This window comes from Nyctereutes procyonoides, unplaced genomic scaffold (assembly GCF_905146905.1).
Source record: "Nyctereutes procyonoides isolate TBG_1078 unplaced genomic scaffold, NYPRO_anot_genome, whole genome shotgun sequence".
Lineage (NCBI taxonomy): Eukaryota > Metazoa > Chordata > Mammalia > Carnivora > Canidae > Nyctereutes > Nyctereutes procyonoides.
In genome coordinates, this window is record NW_026575125.1 from 45098843 (window position 1) to 45115225 (window position 16383).

General features: G+C 40.0%; 1 protein-coding gene across 8 annotated transcripts in view; it reads right to left on the bottom strand.

Moving 5' to 3' along the window:
• Positions 1-15556, bottom strand: part of HUWE1 (HECT, UBA and WWE domain containing E3 ubiquitin protein ligase 1) — a 171059-nt gene extending 155503 nt beyond the window's left edge. For 4 of the 8 annotated variants that reach the window (XM_055337496.1, XM_055337494.1, XM_055337495.1 and 1 more), the window contains exons 1-2: positions 12775-12953; positions 9259-9395 (exon numbers count right to left, since the gene is read on the bottom strand). The gene's annotated coding sequence lies outside the window, so the exon portion shown is untranslated. Of the gene's footprint in view, positions 1-9258; positions 9396-12541; positions 12671-12774; positions 12955-15115; positions 15224-15422 lie in introns of those variants that run through there. The other 4 variants (XM_055337489.1, XM_055337490.1, XM_055337497.1 and 1 more) reach the window with 4 other exon arrangements.
• Positions 15557-16383: the final 827 nt, after the last annotated feature.

Consider the following 16383-nt stretch of genomic DNA (forward strand, 5'->3'; position numbering starts at 1 on the left):
TGTGGTAAATGTATACAATGGAATATTACTCAGCCATTAGAAACGACAGATACCTACCATTTGCTTCAACGTGGATGGAACTGGAGGGTATTATGCTGAGTGAAGTAAGTCAACTGGAGAAGGGCAAACATTATATGGTCTCATTCATTTAGGGAATATAACAGTGAAAGGGAATAAAGGGGAAAGGAGAGAAAATGAGTGAAAATATCAGTGAGGGTGACAGAAGACGAGAGACACCTAACTCTGGGAAATGAACAAGGGGTAGTGGAAAGGGAGGTGGGCGGGGGATGGGGTGACTGGGTGATGGGCACTGAGGGGGGCACTTAATGGGATGAGCACTGGGTGTTATGGTATATGTTGGCAAACTGAACTCCAATAAAAAAAATACCATTTCTATATTGATTTGGACAAACAGCTTTAAAAAAGACAATTAAGGAAATGTGAATATGGACTGGATATTAGATAATATTAAGACAAAGAACAAATTTCCTAGGTGTGATAAAAGGTATTGTATATATTGTAGGTCCTTATTAAGACATGCCTGCTAAAACATTTAAGGATGAACTGTCGCTCTCACTTCACATGCTACAGAAAAATTAAAGACACATGTACATACATATAAATTAAATATGGCAAATTTTAACTATTGTTAGATATAGCTGGTGATACACAGATGCTCAATATGCTATTCTTTCAGCATTTTTATGTTTGAAAATTTTCACAATAAAAAGTTGGAGGCAAGGTTATGAATTACATTTTTAAAGAGTAAAGTTGTGGGGGAAAAGTGTGCTTTTGCTACACAAGCATAAAGAAAACCCTTGCAAGAATATATTGTGTACCAGCATACTAATAGTATTTATCTGAATGGCAGATTTCTGTGCTTACGTGTATATTTTCAACAATAAACTATATATACCACTATAATCATGAGGACATGAGGACCCTTACTTAAAAATAAAGTCAGGAAAGCATTTTCAACCAAGAACTACAATAAAATGAACAAAGACTAAATAATGTCCCATTCCCAAAGCATTCTTATTAAATGATCTTACAAACCTTAAAGTATGCAAGCAATATTACACAACTAATAAATTGTGTGAACATCACATAGTTTTAAAATTTCTACTTACAAGAATAATTTATACCATTCGCACAGTATAACAATTTAAACAATTCATGGTAAAGATCACAGTGGGGAGGAGATTATTGAGTTAAAGTACTTAAGTATTTCTCTTCATGTCACACCTCCCCAATAAAAGATGAGGCAAAAATAAATGTTAAAGATGATCAGTTCAAGGGTAGGGGTAGGGAAAGGGTTTTTGTTACATTATTCTCTGTATTCTTCAGTGTATTTTAAGTTTCTCAGAAAAAGAAATGCAATTACAGAAAGAGTGAAGTTCCCCTTAACCACTCCTTCCAAATAATCAGTTTACCCTAGCTCTTAAAAAATATATAAATAGCACCATAGAGTACATACTATCTTGCAGCTTGCCAAAATAATCTCCACATAAATAGCTATAACTTATACCACTTGTGGGCACTATCTAAGACCATACTCTTCTTCTTGTATTTTTGCCATGACTTGATATAACCTAATTATTTTTTGCCAATCTAATGGTTAAAAAAAAAAACTCATTTTAATTTGCATTTCTGGTATTTAGTTTGAGTATCTTTTCTTGTTACCAGACAGTTTTAGTTCCTATTCTGGGAAAAGCCTGTCCCTAATTTTCTACGGCTCTTATTTTTAAAACGTTACTCTTATCATTAAGATGGGAACATACCAAACAAAATGTTAATGATGACTGAATATTTTTGTGGGAGTAGGAATCTTTTTCCAAAATAAGAACACATTTTCTAGTTTTTCCTAAATTAATTCAGTAACAGAAACTAGAAAATTATAAAAGTGGGTAAAAAAAATCCTTTTAGATATAAGTAGTACTTTCAGGATATCCTATTATAGGAGCATATAACACCCTAGTGGAGCTTATAAAATCCAGCTTAAAGAAATAAACACATCTAAAGCACAAGTCTTGTTAAGAAATTAAATACTGGTTGAAGCTATTCATTCATTTGGGATACATTTAACTAACTTCATTTTTGTAAAGCATTTTTCGAGTTCATCGTGTACCTCGTTTAACCCTAACAAAATTCTATGTGACATTCTCTGATGCCCTCCTATAAACTTCTATAGCACATTTTGTTCACTGTCATTGTACTGATCCCTCTGTGATTTACAAGTCTCCCTCCCCTAGTAGACCACTCTCTAGTTGCTTATCATTGAATTTCCATCATCTGACATTATTATGTCCTCAAATATTTGTTCAGAGAATGAGATATCTCATCCTCATTAAAAGGATGAGGAAACTGGCTCAGTGAAGTAATTTGCCCCAAGTAATATAGCTATTAAGTATTTAATTTACATAAATCACAATGGCCTTATTATCTTTGTAGTATACGGTATAATTTAAACATTTTAAATAACACATCATCTCACTTTAATGCTCACAGCAACTTATGAAGTAGGCTTTTTTATTACCAATCAATAGGTGAGAATGAAACCTGAGGCACAGTCAAACCCTAATTTTTATGAAGCACAGCTGTCTCTTTACATACTTTATAGATCAATAATTAGGTATAGGAGCCTCTACCTTTATATAACAAACATCTTGGGAATGATGGGGGGGTGGCAGAAGGAAGACAGTTAAAGCAATAGGATAGAGACTGGAAACCAGTTATAGGTCCAGCTGAAGACCATAAGCTGATACTGTAGTGTCAACCACATGTGCCACTTTGAAATCCAATCTTGGCCCAAAGGTTTTTCTTGCTACTGCCCTGTATTCATAGAAGACAACTGCAGGCTTTCTCACGGAGTATCAGTCTCAAAAACGAGGGATACAGAGGTAAGGAGAGCCTTGAAAAACAGGTTATATCACACATGGACAAAGCAGGGGGAAAATGACAACATAAAAGAAAAGGCTAATAAGGAACTTTAAACATTACCTCAGTCCTTAAATGGACTGAGTTTCTTAAGTGAAGAGACCACTCTCATTCATTTTGTCCCTAGCTCCTTGTACTTAAAAACACCAGTAAATGGTTACTGAACTAAAAAGAGGTTAAGATGTGAGGGGAAAAATGTAATTTTCAAAATAATGGCTTCAAATTTATTGAGCACTATGTGCCATGCACTATACTTCAGTAATAAAACAAAATGTTAAAAGTGATGGATAATATTTACCTCTTTTCTAATCTGCTATATACGGTGCTACTCAAGTATGTTAATAGTGGTGATACTGATGACCATGAGGAAGACTCATTATGGGTTAAGGTTACTAAGGTTACAGCAGAACCTTGAACAGAACAAAGCTGAACAGTAGGGGGCTATGTAGCTGTAGGGAGATCAAGGCAACCACAGAAATGGGTAAGACTCGTCAGAGGGTGTGAATGTGACTCCTACCTCTTGGCAAAGTAAGAAACTACTCTGGTGGAACACTCAGTTTTCACCGGCCAGAGTCAGCCCCCAAATGACCAGAGTACAAACCCCTTTCCTCCCCATCACTGGTGATCCAACACAGACCTGAAGGGTCCAGACAGGCTTTGCTAACTGGCCATCACTTGACCACTGTGACTGCCCATCCCTGAGCTGTTGGAGGGGTTAAGTGAAATAGTATGTTAAAGAAATGACCATCTGCTGACCACGTGGAGTGTACTAACAACCTACATTTCCCCATTTAATCCCAATAATCCCACAATAAAGTTATTTTCTCCAGATGAGGCAAGTGATAAATTTGCTCAACGTGACAGAACTATTAAGTGCCCAGAAAAAAATATTTAATTAAGCAATTATCCTACCCTTCTCATACAAACTGTTATCACTGAGTAACCTTGTAAAATTATTCCACCTAATATACGAAAACAAAATGACAGTGTTAGAACATTATCATTTTGACATCACCAATGAACTAATCGATCTAAGCTTTAGGCAGAAATGGCTGTTAATACAAAAAAAAAAACCCACAAGACATCATTACAACTTAATGAGTGTTGTGAATAAACACACCACCACCAATATTCTTGCCAAAGGAAATGAACGTGAATTTATAAAAGCCTCTGGATCCACTGTCAATTTGCAGGAAATATAAAGGACAGAGGAACATGTTAAGAACAGTACTGAGTATGCAATAAGCAAAATTCAGTCTGTGGGAAACTCCACAGGTCAAATGGCCTGAGTTATTCAACAGATATAGTATAAGAAAAAGAAAGAAAGGGAAGCTACAGGTATTTAAAATACATCAAGTTTCAAAAAGTGGACAAAACAAATTATACTGTCCAAGGATGCACACTTGGATGATAAAACCAGAACAGGATGCAAGTGATCACTATAAAGTCAGAGGAGTCGATACCTTCTGGAGACGGAGGATGCTGTGACAGGGATGGGCACATGGAAGGACTTCTAGGATAACAGGTAAAGTTCATTTCTTGAGTTACAAAAGTGTTTGCCTTAAAATAATTTATTAAACTGTAGATTTGTTTTGGGGTGGTTTTCCCTATCTGTATTCCATTTGTTACATAAAAAGGAAGCACTTTAATCACATTAAAGTTGCTTATGATATGATTCTATTTGTATGAAATGCCCAGACTAGGCAAATCATAACGTAATTAGTGGTTACCACAGGCTGGGGTGGTTGGGAGAAAGGGAGTCGCTACTAATGAATTACTTGGGTGATGAAAATGTTTTAAAATTGATGTGTATGACTGTGAACACTAAAAACCACTGTACGCTTTAAGTGGATGAATTGTATGCTATGGGACTATCTCAAAAAAACTTTGTAAAGTCTAAGACACCCCAGTTAAACCAAGACACACTTTTAAAATAAAGACTGGGGTGGAGCCCAAGGATTTGCATTTCTGACAAGTTCCCAGAGGCTGTTGCTGCCGTTAATCTGGGGACCACATTTTAAGAACCACTGCAACAAAGGATTTCAAAACAGCTTCTAGCTCACAGCAGTACTAAACAGCACTGGAAAGTGAAGTGTTTTACTCAGGGACTGAGAAATCAGTCCAGAAAAAAAGCAGTTAACACTCTGCCAAGCATTGTTCTATTCCAACTGATTCCCTGACCATCAACATCAGCATCTCCTAGAAACTTGCTGGAAATGCAAATTCTTGGGTCCCTTCCAGATCTACAGGATCAGAACCTCTGGGTTGGAGCCCAGCTTCAGCAAGCCCTCTAGGTGATTTTGATGTTCCCTAAAGTTTCAGAGCTACTGTTCTAAGCACTTTATATGCATTAACTCAGTTAAACTTCTCCAAAACCCAATGACATAGGTAACACTATTAGCATTTTACAGATTAAGAACTGTGGCACAGAGGTTAAATAATTTGCACAAGATGATAACTGGTAAAAAAAAATGGAGTCAGAACTTGAACCTAAGGAGTCTGGCTCCAGAGTCCATGTTCTTAATCACTATGCTGAAAGATCTTCCCACTTGTAAGAACTCAATTGGCAGAATGCAATAATAAAGAATTAGTGAAAGAAAAAAATGCAAAGACAAGGAGAAATAGGTCTAATACACAGAGGCAAATAATAAAATAATTACAGCAAATAATGTTATCATTAAAAAAGCAATCTTCCAAAAGCATTCCAAAACATAAGCAGCTACCAAATACTATATCCCAGCATTTCCAAAGCAATTATCTCAAGTATCTAATTATAAGGACTTCAAATCTGGGTTATACTAAAGATGGTACATGAATTCATGGCAGTACATTCACATTTACCAATCTTTAAAATATAAATGATTATATTAAAAGGTCATTCCACAGAACATGAAAGACTCCTAACTCTGGGAAACGAACTAGGGGTGGTGGAAGGGGAGGTGGGTGGGGGGTGGGGGTGACTGGGTGGCAGGCACTGAGGTGGGCACTTGACGGGATGAGCACTGTTATTCTGTATGTTGACAAATTGAACACCAATAAAAAATAAATTTATTTAAAAAAATAAAAGGTCATTCCATAATATTTGAATCTCCCTACTCCTAGTCCCTTTAAGTCACTATACAATCAGAATCTAGGGCTTGAAAAAGAACTTTCACATTCCTCTAGTCCAATTAGTAATCCAGACTGAATTATCTACAATATGGATCTCCATTTAATATTCATACGAAGCTAAAAGAAATTCCAACTTTTTGTAAAATCACATTCTGAGATCAATCCATGTCTGTAATTTTTAAAGCCAAATGATTAAGAACTTTTTAAGGGCACTAGGGACACCTGGGTGGCTCAGTCGTTTAAGTGTCTGCCTTCAGCTCAGGTCATGATTCCAGGGTCCTGGGATTGAGTCCTGCACCAGGCTTCTCGCTCAGTGGGAAGCCTGCTTCTCCCTCTGCCTGCCACTCTCCTTGCTTGTGTGCTCTCTGACAAATAACATTTCAAAAACCTAAAAAAAGAAACGCTTTTTAAGGGCGCTAAAATGTGAAAATGCTCAGTATGAACGGCCCAAACAAAACCTACAGTTGTTTTATTCAGAGAGAGCCACTCTTTCACACTATCTGAAAGCATTTCAATAACCAGAAGACCAAGCTGGTTAACAAGTACATCAAGTTTTAGCAACTCAACCCCTATGACACATCAAATGAGAGGGCTTCCAAAGAATCTTCTGAGCTGAATTATCCCTGACATTAACATATAAACATCTGATAACCAGTCATTGAGGAAACAAGTCAGAGAACAATACAGCAAAACATCCAGAGCCCAAGTACTTGCGACTATCAACCTTATACATAGTGCAATCATTGTAAAGGAGCCTAATATGGTTACAGCTACACATCAGATTTTAACAACATAATGTAACGGTAGTTAAGGTAACTCAGAATGTGAAGGGCAAACATTTTCAAAGCAATCAAGTCTGGCATTTCAATAATACTTTGAGCCCATGGTTGAAAACATGCAACAAAAGAGAAAAAAATCAACAGCATTGCCATTATAAACCTGTAGCTGTTAAAAACTCCGGAAACAATTCAAATATTGAAATGCCTACCATATAAAACTCTGTTCCAAAAATCCAGTTATCCCAGATTCAAAACTCTGGATTAGAAGGTTTAAGTGACTTTGTTCAAACTTCCTAATAACTACAGAAAACTGAAGACAGGAGTAAATATCTAACCACTATTTCTAATATGCCCAAAATATTGTTGAATGGACTTCACTGGAATTCCCAAGAAATCACTTCTTTAATCACCTTTTTTAAAAAAAAAGATTTTATGTATTTATTCATGAGAGAGAGAGAGAGAAGGCAGACATAGGCAGAGTTGGAGAAGCAGGTTCCTCGCAGGGAGCCTAATGTGGGAATCGATCTGATTTCTCCATTAATGAACAAAGAACTGAAAAGCCTGAACTCATGAACCATAGCACTGGTGATTCAAAATCATATTTCATCTAAATACTTCAAAAACTGATTCATGAACTCTACCCTCTCTGCCCCTCAACTCAGAATCACCCTCATTTTAAAGGTAGGCACAAGTGATCTTGCTCTGCTCACATTTGTGCTTAAGTCAAAAGCTGGCTGGAGCCTATCTAGATGTCCAAAATCCATTCCCAGGTTTTGACTATGGAAGGGACATACAATAGATCCCAAGATAACCAATTCTGCACAAGGACAGAAATGAAATATTTAAAGGATTTTATGCTGTGGATCATCATTTCCAAAAGAAATAAAATGAAAAATAACAAAAGGAAAACTATGGTTGCATATTAATAGCTGAAAATTAGGATGTAAGTGGAAGCTCTCAAAAATTGTTTAGTATAAATAAAATAAAATAAAATGTTTAGTATTGCCATTTCAAAAACTGTATTATAGCCAGAAGAACTCATCACTAAGTCTTAATAGCTTAGAAGTTATGGGTCAGAGCAGCTGAGATACCAACATCAAAAGAATAAAAAGCAACATTGTAAGTTAGTATAAGAATAACTAAACCACCTAAGGAAATTGAAACCATAAAAAATCCCAAAGGCACACTCAGGTCATTATCTAGGAAACATTAGCTTCTTCCATAAGGAGGCCTACTTTTCATGTGGAGCAGTAAGCAGAGCCAAGACATGAAACTGAGGTCAGGTATCAATTAAATCAGACTCTGCCACAGAAAAGGGAATCCATGACTAGTTATTTTGGGATAGTGCCTAGGCCAGCAGTATCAACTCCAACTGGGATACAGGAGATTACTGCCTTTGTTCCATTATAATGGAGGGGGGGGGGGTCCCTCCAGGGTCTTTAACTTAGTAAGAATGGGTTAGATACCACTGCTGGGATATAGTCACCAAATATGAGGGAAGTTACACAACAATTTCTTCAACAAATAAATCAAGAAAAAAAAAAGGGAGGGAACCTGCAGATTAAAATAGATTTAAAAAATATATATCAATCCACCTTTGTGATAAATGGATTTTCTTTGGACTTTAACTCAAAATAAAATGTGAATATTAGCTTCATATTTGTAATCTTCAAAAATCATTATTAATTTTTTGAGTTGTGATAGTGGTTTTGAAGTTATGTTTAAAAAGCCCTTTTCAAAAAAAATAAAAATAAATAAAAATAAAAATAAAATAAAATAAAATAAAAAGCCCTTTTCTTTCAGACATAGAAGTATTTGGCAAGTAAAAATATGACAGTAGGGATTTATTTCAAAATAATGGGTGGGGGGCAGCCCGGGTGGCTCAGCGGTTTAGCACCGCCTTCAGCCCAGGGCATGATCCTAGAGACCCAGGATCAAGTCCCACGTCGGGTTCCCTGCATGGGGCCTGCTTCTCCCTCTGCCTGTGTCTCTGCCTGTCTCTCTCTCATGAATAAATATTAAAAAAAAACAACCAGCAAACATTAAAAAATAAAAAAATGGGTGGGCACAGTAGGTAGAAGTACAGATGAAGCAGAATGGCTACAAGTTGGTAACTGTTAAACATGGTGATGGATACACAGGGAGATCACTATACTGATTTGTGTATGTCTGACATTTTTCATAACTGAAAAAGGATTAGACATAATATCTTGCAATTTTATTTTTTGAATGGTGCTTAGGGTGATTTAAAAATCATGTACAGACAGAATTCACTTAAACAATAACACAAGAAGCAGCCAGTGCCACATCAGATCCAAACAATGAAAGAAATCAAAGTAGCTCATTTACAGAATGGAAATACATATACCACCCCCAACTCCATTCCAGGAAGTAAAATACAAATACTACCCAAAGATGTACAAAAACTAACCTAAAATCACAGCCAATCATGCTCATCCTGGTGGGAAATCCCAACACTTCTCCAACAGTTTCCTGAACCTTCCTGATCAAGTTGGTCAGCTAGTTCCTCCGGAGTGCTAACCCACTCAGGTCAGACTATTGGAGGACCTACAAAAAAAAAAGGTGGGGGGGGGGAGAGAGAGATGCATTTATTAGAGTATGGGGGAGTTAACCATTATATCAATGTTCAAACATGATCACAGTTATTATTTCTTAAGCAATAGCTCTTACATATCAATTTGCATTTTTAAGGACTTGCTTTAAACAGCAACAAGAATTCAGAACCAAGAGCCAAACCAATTATTCTATTCTGACATCTAGGCAACACCTTTGAAAACTCATCTCCATCCTCAAACCCAATGAAATTATAGGGGATAGTAATTACAATTTTACATCCTCACTATAAATTGATACTAAGGCAACGCTAAATTTATTATTTTTTTGTGGAAAAAAAATGCACATAAACTACTTTTCATCTTCACATACACTTTTTGGGCATACTGGGAGACAACTGATAAACACCTGGGAAACTCAGGCTGAACTTTGCCATTGAACCTTAGACAAAGCTTTTAACTAGTATTGCCACTCTTTCCTCTCTTTTTAGAGATCTACCTAGAATAAATTAAATCTTTTAGGTCATACCTAAATTATCATTCCCAGATTTATTCTAGTTCTGAATGACAAGAATCAAATTAAGGTTTAGTTAATTTCTGATTCATTGCTTGACCCATTGCAAAGAACTCCAAGGCAGTATCTCAAAACGAAAGTGCTCTTCTGTCCTCCCAATGAAAAAGGGGGAAATCCTATTACCTCCAAAACCCTTTAAACTGAACAAAGCAAACCCTAACACTCAAAATTAGTGTCCATATAATTACCAGATGGTTACCCATGGTAATCTTTAATCCTCGGTAAACTTTTCACCATCATATTCCTATTTCAAACCTCATCACCTGGCCAAGGTGATAGACAAAAGTATTCAGTTTCATATTAGTCTAATCAATATATTAACAGTAAGACTTCCAAACTGAATATACTCACTTCTTTAATTTAATTTAGAATTTAATAAGAATTTAATTAATAATTTAATAAGAATGCCGGGAAATATAAAATGGCAAAACACAACAGGAGGTAGTGTATTAAAGAACTGACAGTAATTTGCTATGGGAAAGAAGCTTGGTATTCCAAGCAACTTTCCTAAATTCTCTCAGCTAAGAATTACCCTGTGCAGGTATAGCCAAATAGATCACCACATTGATCTGAGGAACCAAAGAAAGGAGGCAAGGGAAAAGCAGTATGAATACTTGAAAACTAGCTGGTAGAAGTTCCCTTGATTACTGTGAAAAGCATGACAATAAATTTCATCTTTGAGAGAATAACAGAATAAACTCTTTTTGAATGGAAGGTAGGGGTATGCAAGGGATGAGGCATCCCTTCTAAAAGGCAGCACACCTGGGTGTGGTTCTTGATAGGAACCTTTATGGCTAGTTGTCATTTCAAGATAGTGACTTTGCACTAAAATTCCTACACTAGGAGGTTAACACAGGTAGGAATCACAATCAAACATCATGAACCACTGGAGAAAGAGAGGGAAAAAAAACTACAAAAACGACCATGCTGGCCTAGAAATATAATAAAAACTTACAATTAGAGGAATAAAAATCTCTTATTTTTTTCCCCAGGTCATAAAACTACTATATGACACAGATCCATCTTCCAACCTATTCTTCCACCAAGAAAAAGTAACCACAATATATTGTGTGCCTACCATAAGCTGGGCACTTTACAAACTAATTCTAGGTACTATGAGCGCCACTATTCCTATTATACAGATGTATAAACAGAACTGAACAAAACTAATTTGCTCAAGGTCACAAAGTTCGATGTGAACCCAAAGCACACAGTTATTTCCACCATACCAGGATGCCTCCCTGGACCGGAGAATGTTGAGGTCTCCTCAATCTAGGCAACATTGGGGCTAACAGAAAACAATGCTGAACATGTAATCTATAAAGAAAAGAAACGATAGGGAATCATTTACAGTAATGGTGGAGCGGAGGAAGGGAACAGGAAAGTAGAACAGGGTCAGATTGAGGGTCAGAAGATAATCAAAGCTATTTTACTTTCTATCACATGGAAGGGAAATGTAGTGGAGACTGACAGGCGGGTATCTTCTCTCTAGGGGATTCAGCTCTTGAAAAAAGAACACGGAGGTAGGGAATCAAAGAATTAAGTGGGAAGCATGTTAAAAGGTGGTTAGCGCAAAAACAGAGGTCCACGGACCAAGACGACTCAGCAACTCAGAAGAAGGCAGAGAAAAGGGGCGGTTCCAGAGCTTGCAAAGAGGGATGGCAAGGGACAGAAAAGGACAAAAGTTGGTTTACTGGAGGATTATCCTCTACAGCCTTTTCTTTAGGTTTTTGCGGGGGGAGGGGGGCGTTATGAGAAAGGGAAGGCTAAGAGCTCCAAAACAAGAGATCTGCAATCATCCAGTCACCAACCCATTCATTGTTCCATCTAAGAATGGTTGAGCAGTCTGCAAAGTTGCAGAAACCTGCCCTGTACTCGAATCAGGGTCATACAAGCATGAAGACTTGAGGAAACGGAAGGCTACTGTATAGTTCTATCCACAAAGATGGAGTAAATGCACGGAACGGGAAAGGCTCTACTCAAGCGTTACGTCAAGGGGACCAAGGGAAAGAGGGTGACAGGACAGGCTAAGGGACTTGGGCTAAGCTCTTCCTTAGTGGGGCTGGGAAGGGGGTGACAGGGAAAGCTTTGATTACCCCTCTTAAATATACGAACCTCAAATATCCATGTGGATGAGGATAGAATTAGGGGGAAAAGGGGGAGGAGTACGTCAGAGACACTAAAGCTTGACCCCTAAATGTTAGTTCAAATACCAAAGCAGTTAAGAAAGTAGAGCCCACCTCAATTAAAAAAAAACTAGGGGATTCATTTGGGCCGCTAAATGGGTGGAGAACAGAGGCAGGCCTGAAAAAAAGGTAGCGGAGAGGGAACCAGTCGTCATAGGTTGGTTCCCTTTCCCCCACTGTCCAATCTAACCCCCGACCCCACTCCTTAACTAACTCTAGGACTCCTGCCCCCCCAACCTTCCCAACCCGCCCACTGCGGTGGCAACAACGGAGGCGTTGACCGATTGGTGGGGCAAAGGCGGGCCCACACGCGACCGAGGCCCGGGAAATGGTGTCGCCTTGAACAGAGACAGCTTGGTCTTTGCCTCAGGTTCAGCTTACTAGCACCTCGGTGTTTCGCCGACAGTCATCTCCTTAACGTCGGCTGCCCGGGAAGCGTCACAAACCCGGACAGCCAACACCTCAGTTTCGGGTCCTGGCCGGACAGACATCAGCTTCCGCCGCCATCTTAACAGCAGCGGACCGACCCTAGTCACTGCCCCCCCCCCACAAGCTACCTCCGCCACCGCGAAAGAATCCCACGAGGACGTAGCCCCGCTCGCGCGAGAACTCACCAGGTAAGAACAGCACGACCCAAAGAGGCTACTGCCGCCTCCGCGGCTGCTGCAGTCCGTAGCAGAACTGCGGCCGCCTCCGCGCAATCCCGCGAGAATCTCTTACCGGACGGGAAAATCCGGAGCCCAGCCCTTCCCAGACCCCTCCTCCCACCAAAGCCAAAGTCGCTACAGCTCCGCTCTCACCCTACGCGAAGCGAAAAGCAAATGACGCACAACCTCACGAAGCACCGAGGGGCGGAGTCAGTCTGCCGCCGCCAGCTCCCGCATGCGTCGACAGAACTATCGCGATATTACGTTTTAGTCTCTGCGAGACCTTCGAATTCACCGCAGGATAAGGCCCGCGCCTCGCCTTTAGGAAACACGAGCTCTCGCGAGACTTATTACAAGCTCCTAAAAAGGAGAGAGGCGGGGCTTCATGAAAATGACTGGGAGTTTTTCGGGGGAAGGGAGGAACCTCCCGTCCTGCAGGGATCTCGCCTACCACGAGGTTTCCGACCCACTGCGGAGCTGGCTGCCAAACCTCGCGATGACACAGCTCAGCGCCAAATCTCGGCCATGTCCTGAAAACTGCCTCCGCCCCCGATCTAAGGTGTCTAGAGCCTAGTGCTTGAGGAAAATTTAAAAAGTCAACCTGTTTATTATTCTCATGCTTCCGGACAGATCTGTACCAATTAGCCAAACTCCATTCTGGAAGAGGAGCAATGGGTCTCCCATTGTTACCTGCCTCCAGTAATCACATAATATCCTGGACTAACACATAAAAGACGTTCAGTCTCACAATAAGCTCACAAATGCAAATGAAAACAATGACATAACACTTTTTGCCCATTAGATCGGGGGAAAAATTTTTTAAGACATAATATCCTGACTCCTTCCCTCGCCGCACTGCAGGCTAACCTGAATCCATCTTAATATAACGAAGGGCTCTTATCGTTAGTTCTAGCTCTAAAGCCACTAATTTTTAACTCCTGACCCTTTACCTTGGCATAACCAAAAGATTCAATAAAGTGGTTTTCGCCAAACAAAGGAGTCTGACCTCAAAGGAAAATTCAAGCTGGGGTGGCGGGGGGGGGGGGTGCGTGCTTGCAGTTTTTAATATGGCAGTTTTCCCACGTCTAGCCAACAATGTTTCTCCAATAAATCTTGGATCCAATCTGGCTCGATTTGTGGGCTTTTCTAGTCTAATGCTTTGTTCTGTCCATTCTAATTTAAATATTGTTCCTTAGAGTACAATATTTAATACCTGGTAGTACAAATACCCCCATCTTTACTTATCTTTTAAAATATTTTCTCGGTTATTCTTAGCCATCTTTTTTCTAGATGAACTTTAGAATCGTATTGAGTTCCAAAAACTTGGCATATTTATTGAAATTCCATCAATTGTATAAATCAATATAGGAAAAATGGGCATGACTACAAAATTTAGCCTTCTTAGCAAGAAGCGTGATATTCCTTTTCCATGTATGCAAACATTCTTTTACTATATACCTCAATAAAGTTTTGTAGTTTACTTCTAGGTATTTTTAAATTTTTCTTGCTACTGAGAATGGAGTAATTAATATTACATTTTTGAAATGCTTATTGCTTATAGATATTTGCCTACTTACTTTTGTAATCGGACAAATAAAAAATATGTTCAATTTCACTGGTAATCAGAGAAATGCAAATGAAAACAATGACATACCATTTTTTTGCGCTTCAAATTAGTCCAAATGACAAAGATTAATAATAATCCATGTTGGCACAACTGGAAAATGGGCAATATTGCACAACATTGGGGAGTGTAAATCAGTATAGCCTTTTGGGAAGGCAATTTGGACAAATGTATCAAAATTCAAAATGCATATACACTTTGAGTAGCGATTACTCTTCTAAGAATTTCTCCTACGGAAATACTCATACATGTGCATGAAACGTATATATACAAACCCATTCATTATAGCATTGCTTGTAATAGCCCTTCTCCCCCCCCCCAAGGGAAACAAGATAATGTACATCAATCGGAAATGGTTAAATAAACTGTAGTACAATCGTACAATGCAGCTGTTTATAAATGAGATAAATTTAGATTCCCTGGTATATGAAGAGCTACAAGACATACTAAGTTTTTAAAAGGCAATTACCCGAAATGAATGTTTGTGTGTGTGTGTCTGTGTGTGTAGTACCATTTAGATACCAAAATATACATATACAATGCCTAGTAGTTACCCACGAAGCCTGCCTGGCGGCCCCTCACCTTCCCCCTCCTGAAGCCGCCTTCCGAGAACCTGAGAGAAACGCCGAAGGCCTAGCCTCTACTCCCTCTCTAAGGCCACTTGGCCACGACTAATGCCGGTACCTCGCATCCCCACTGTCAGCACTGTCAGCCGCTCTCCCGCCGCGCAGCCTGCCGCTGCCCCGCAGCCCCAGAAGATGCGGCTAGCTTTTAGCTGGCGCCGGCCAAGGCCTGGGGGAGGGGAGAGAAGGCGGAGTTGAGGGAGGGCTGGGGCAGGCCGCCGGGCCCCTTCACCAGCCTCTCCCTCTGGCTCCCCATGGCCGCCACCTCCGCGACTCCGCGTAGGGTCCCGTGGGAACAACCCTCCGCGAGGAGCGGAGGATGGCCTCGCTAGCAGGGCCCGCCCCCCAACCCAGGGTAAGATGCTCACCTCGGAGGCAGTAGCTCCGCAGGGCCCGCAGGAGCGTGCCGAGTCCTCGGGCCTTGCTTTAGCCCTGCTCCCCTCGCTCGCCCTCCGCGGAAAACCTACCCCTCCGGCTCTCTTCACACCGGATCTGAGGCTCCACCCCACCGCTTGAGGAGCCCCGCCCCTGCCCCTCGCGAAGGCACTCCCTCCGCGGTGGAGCAGTCTACCTTGTAGGGGACTGCGCTTGAGCTATTCTCGGTCCAACAAACCCAACGGTAGAGGATTGTAGGGTCGCTAAGGAATTAGATTTGATTCGAGGCACGACGAAGGGTGACGTGATTTGATTTGATTTACGTTTAAAAATTAACAGTCTCTCCAGCAGCCTTGCGGAAGAGTAGGGGGCAAGAGGGCAAGCAGGGAGGCGTTGTGGAGGGCTGGAGCCAACAGGGACGCCGCCAGGGTCAATTCCCCCGCCCCCCCCCCGGGGGAAATCCTTACAACACTTACTCCAGGCACTTAGTAAGCTCTCAATAAATATTATCTTTATTGTTCTCCTTGGTATTATTTGGGGTGGTAGTGCTATTGGCAAAGAGTTTATAGAGGATTTGCACCTGTGAATACATAGGAATTAAAAAGAATTTGGTAGCACGTACCCCTAACTATTGACCGGGCTTCATCTGGGTTGCAGAATGAGATTATAGGATGGGAATAGAGGGGAGCTTTGAATGGCAATTTAAGATACTTCGGTAAGGTTTGATTTTTTTTTTAAGTATTAACTCAGTATTTTAAAGTATAAAGACAAAAGCACAATCCAAAGTACTCTTGAGACACAGAAGAAATAAAAACTGTAATTACATCTCCCAGTTTTAATTCTAACCCTACAGAACAGTGGTTCGTGCCCCGAATTGAGAATCCGATGAATGGATTCACTGCCCATCAAATATATATTTACACAAAAATTTTGTGTATGATCTAGCTTTATGGA